Source organism: Pteropus vampyrus, unplaced genomic scaffold (assembly GCF_000151845.1).
Source record: "Pteropus vampyrus isolate Shadow unplaced genomic scaffold, Pvam_2.0 Scaffold136, whole genome shotgun sequence".
Classification (NCBI taxonomy): domain Eukaryota; kingdom Metazoa; phylum Chordata; class Mammalia; order Chiroptera; family Pteropodidae; genus Pteropus; species Pteropus vampyrus.
In genome coordinates, this window is record NW_011888917.1 from 3,904,281 (window position 1) to 3,909,566 (window position 5,286).

The 5,286-nt window shown below is 33.7% G+C and overlaps 1 protein-coding gene across 1 annotated transcript in view; it reads right to left on the reverse strand.

Moving 5' to 3' along the window:
- KDM4C (lysine demethylase 4C) overlaps positions 1-5,286 on the reverse strand; it is a 347,564-nt gene that overhangs the window by 124,068 nt on the left and 218,210 nt on the right. The window lies entirely within an intron of this gene.

Consider the following 5,286-nt stretch of genomic DNA (forward strand, 5'->3'; position numbering starts at 1 on the left):
ACAAATTTTCTTTAATAATCTCTATCCTATGAGAACTCCTCATTTGGAGAGAGAGATGAAAAACCAATGTCTTTAGATTCAACTGAGTGTAGCTAGGGTTGCCTCATATCAGATGCATCTCCATAAAACCCAGCCTCAATGCAATGTGGGAGTCAAAGACTCTCCCAAACAGATTACCTTCTTCCATTATTAGGTAGAATAAATAGAGAGTTATAGAGGTGGTTGGGGCTCTGTAGTTCCCAAAAATGTCAAGCGTTGCTAACTTTCCGAGAAGTTAATCCTATTTACCCAAGACTTAAAAATTGAGAGTTAAGACTAAGGTACACTCCAAAGAGCACGAATTCAGATAAATATGTTTCAACAAATAACTTAGCCCACAAGCTTTAGCAATCCTGGGGGGTGGGTTTTGTAAAGTCCACTACCACAGGTACTTCTAGAATTTAACTTCATGACTATGATTTATGCAAAGAAAAGATTTCACTTTCTTTCAGAAGCCAAATAAAATAGCTATGTGCGGCCTTGAAAGGATGAATGGCAACCATTATCCAAGCTGTAGATGCCATTTATTTACAATCAAACAGCAAAAAATGGATAAGTAAATAGACACCAAAGTGCTTGTTTTTAATCATCACAATTGCATATTCCACTCTAAGAAGAAAGAAAATGTTAATTCCAAATGATCGTCGAAGTAAAACTTGTTTGTATCTACTTGTTACTCTATTTTTAAAAACAAATAAGTAAAATAAACAGCACAATTAATAAATGTATGGCCAAGGTGAAAGCCTATTTCTTGCCTGGGTTTTGATTTCTTAAAACCATTTGGGGAAAAAAACTAGATACACACACACACACACACACACACACACACACACACGTATATATGTGTATACACACACACACATAACTTTATTATTCTACAAAGTACAATAAATGTTCTTCTAAAGACAATAAATGCGCAGTTACCTAGTTTATGCATTTCATTAGACAGAATAAAAATACTTGCCTATAAAGTGTTTTTTCAAATTTTTCATTACAAAATCTACTTTTTCATAGCATGCCAATATTCATCCAATATTATAATATACAATTGGGTTTTTTTTTTTTACACTGTATTACTCTTAAATGAAAATATTCAAATGAATTCTCCTGAATTAACTGGAATGGGATATATTGAAACAAAAAGGACTTTAGAGGATAATGCCTATTGCTATGCATTCCCAAACAGCAGGTAGATATAGTTATAGTAAGCCCCTGAGGTCATTGCTTTTTTTTTTAAAAGTTTCCTTTAGCTCATAAAAACTGCATTGATCTGACCAATAATTACCAGTGTCACTTCTAGTCCTATACTTTTCTGTTATTCATTATCTCTGACGAGGTTAAGAAGAACATAAATAAATTTAATTTTCTTGAAGGTCCCCAATTCTTAAGGAAAACTAATTAAAGCAAAATGGAAATACAAAGCAACAGAGAATCAAGGGATTTTAGGGCCAGAAGAGACCTTAGATATACATCTCTAGTTGAAACTTCTCATTATGTTGCTTTTAAATCTTCCTTTAATTTAGATTTCGTTTAGATTTCAGGTCTGCGAGCTACTGTGTGTACCCTGTCCATCCCCCCCAAAATTAATTAAGGTAATAAAAAAGATCCCTAGTAAGACACAGCACAATGGCATTTTTCTTTGGAATTTTTCATACTAACAATGAAAAATTACAACTGGCAACTCAAGACTTATCAAAGTCATAAATCTGAGTATGATGTGACTTTCCATCATAAGTTACCAGTCTACATATGCAGTTTTCACTCCCATTTATGGCACTAAAATCCTCACAGTCCCCACCCCCTAAAAAGTCACTGAATAAACAACCAAATTTCCTAGGAAGAAACTCCCACCAAAGAGATACGAAATCTCTAAATTTTAAAAAGAGAAAATGTTATCCATATTCCTTTCTAACCTCTTTAATCTGCTTATATTTATTCACTCTTCTGAATTCTATATATAAATTCTTCATAAGATATAGAAAACTCTCCTATTTTTTATTAGCATACTATCTCTTAAACACTCTAAATAGTATTAAGCACATGGGCTATTAATTTTTAGAATAAAAGTATTTAGGTTAGGTTACCAGCCCATACCAGACACTAACAAACCTCTTCCTTCATAATCAGAAGTGTATGTAGCTCAGGTATTTCACAGAAATACCCAGGCTCAAACAAAAGTTTTCAATGTAGGGATAAAAAAGAAAATGGTGGGGAAAAACATGAAAGAAAGCAACATAAATTCTGTGTTTTTACAGTGAAAGTATTAGCATTATATTTTTAATTAGTAATAACTTGTAGTCATTTTGCCATGTATATTAATAAATAGATTAGACACAAACTACAGTAATTTAGGTCAAAAGTGATTTGATTCACATATAATCTGACTTCCCTGGCACTGCTAGATTTCCATAACCTCCTTTAGAGCCTCCTCTGGAACCTAAAACTCACAATGTAAGGTTGATTCCTGAAAAAGTCAGGTCTAAGGATACTTTTTAAATGCACTCGTTCCAGCCAGAAAATCCAAAGAATCACACTTAAGTGTTTAGTAAACATTAATATTGCAACACTCACTGCCACACTAAAGTAAGGATGTTAAAGCCAAAATATCAGTATTATCAGTTACTTCTCTGCAATGCTTAAACTGCAATTCAACTATTTCTCAGGAGAAAAATTGAGAAATAGAGCTTTACAAAGTTCACTCGAAATGGATGAACTGAAAAACCAACTGGTTCACTGTGAATCTGAATTATTTTCACTTAGAAATAAGGAATTAAGTGGGTCTAAAAAGTCATTGTAAAGTTTTATCCAAGAATTCTACGTCTATTGCAAATTGAAAGAGATTTACATGGTATCAGTATTAAAATACAAAAGGCTTATTGTATAGTCTGAGGGTGTGAGGGGTTAAGATTTATAGAAACATGCTTTCAATCAATTCCAGAGAGTGATTAATCTAAGCACTTCCATCTTAAGACATGCTAAAGGAAAACAGCATAATCGATCAGAAGCAGCCTTAGAATCAGGGTGGGTAGCCTAGGCCTGGCCTTGCCTCTGCCATGCAAAGAGCAGTGGTACCTTGGATAAATAACAGGACGGCTCAGTGTGTGAGCACAGGAGCCAAGTAGTAACTGTGGACGGAACAGAGAACTCTTCACGCTTTGGTGAACTGGATTAGTATATCTCTAATCTCTAAATCTATACCTCAGGGTGAATGAGAGGACACCCCTGGTCAAACTGATCCTACGAGGCTTTACTTTGGCTCCTACAATGGGAATAAGACCTGCATGGTAAACAAGAGTTGATTATATTTATTATAGCAGGACTTTCTGGAAGATTTACAGATGCTCTACATCTACATAGTTTTTGTTAATATAACGATCACACCAAGGGAGATACAAAAATATTTTCTGGGCCTGCTAATGAAAAGATATAACCTCTACCATCAAACAAAACAGTGTACTTGAACTATAAAGGGTGTCCACATTTTCACCCATTTTCCCCTCACTAGCCAAAGTGAATGCCAGCAAAAAAAAGTTCAGAAAAACATCTCCATAGACGCCTTTAATTTAGTCACCATATGTTTATTTCAACACTGAAAGCTAAACATACATAATCAGGACATAAATTTTCATCATGCAAGGCATTTTCCTTATACTGCCCTTCAGTTTTTTAACTTTGTTTGCAAGAAAGTATAATTCATTGTCATTAGCGATCACTGAGGAATAAAACAATTGCTACTATTACAATCTAAATCGTGAAGCTGAACATATGCTCTGAGATCAAGAGTGAGGGATACTGTGTTGAGATCTGACAGGTTCCCACTTTCAAGAATGTTCTGATATCTCTTGAAAGAGGATTTTTTTTAATGAAAAATTAAAGTAGCACATAATTAAATGACAAAATTTGTGACATAGTGCATTAAAGAAGGGGAATCAATGCTTGGACAGAAGCTAAAGTTTCAACAGGCTCTCTACAAAAAACAATTTTGATAAAGACGGATCTGTGTCCTCCCAAGTTGGGGATCATTTATTGTTGAAAGTTCTGTCTCAAGTTTATAGTAATGCCTAGTGCAGAGAAGAGCCTCTCAAATTTGTTGAAGTATGAATGTATGAATGAATAAATGAGAAAAGATCTTATGCTAGTTGAAGATTTATGTATGAGCATGGTTTCTTCAGGGGTCAGTGAACATCTCCACCTTGACTGTTACTTCAAGTACTTATTTTCAAGAATCGCAAAAAAGGGCAATATTTTGGCCCTGCTCTGATAAACTGGCAATCTCTATAGGTTCCTAAGATGAGGAATGACACATAAAAATTTATTTAATATTTCTACAATGAATATAGAGACACATATAGGATGATTTAGAAAAAGACTAGAAATACAGGTAAGTGTGGAACTGCACACAAAAGCATGTGTAGACTCTTACTTAACAGTAGATATAAATGTGCCCACAGGATTGAGAAGGATTAAGAGATACAAAAATAAGCCACTTACTGCTGTCCATGCATTTCTTTTGCACCGGGCACATAACCATCCATCAGAGATCTCTTGAGAAGGAATACCATAACAACCTATAAAATAATGGTATAGATTCATGAATTAGGTCTTTCGCATTGTACCACTATTACATATCTTAACACGGAATGAATAAAATCAGAAGTGCCTGCCATACAATTTTTGATTCTTAGAACAAAAGAAAAGCAAAGCTGTCTCAAAGATAAGTTTGGTTCTCATGCCTCATAGCTAATAAGATATCAGAAAACATGAGAGTGTGTGTCTTAATAGTAGCTGATGTTCACAATAGGTATCAGAGAGAATACTGATGATAATTCTTGAATGAGCAATAATAAAATTTCTAACCTGTCAGGTATACTATTTTATTCATGCAAAACATATTTCAAAATAAGCTACAATTCATGAAACAAACTTTAGGGAAGTTTTAAAGCAATAAATAAACTTTGACACAGTATTTTTTTGTTAATTAATGTAATTTAAAATTACAGTTCAAAAATTATGTTTAACCAGCTTTAATTTCAACGATAGGGACAAAGGAAGAACAATTCACGGCTAGTGATGAGAGATGTCTTCAATTTTTCTACTTGTCTATTCCGTACATGTCTGCCTCAAAATAACTAAGTAAGGAGATAGCTGATAATGCAAATACATGTAGCAATTATATGGTACCAATAAATGTGTTACTCTGACTTCTTGAAATAAGAGAGTTTTAAAAGATTTAAATGAGTAATTTTT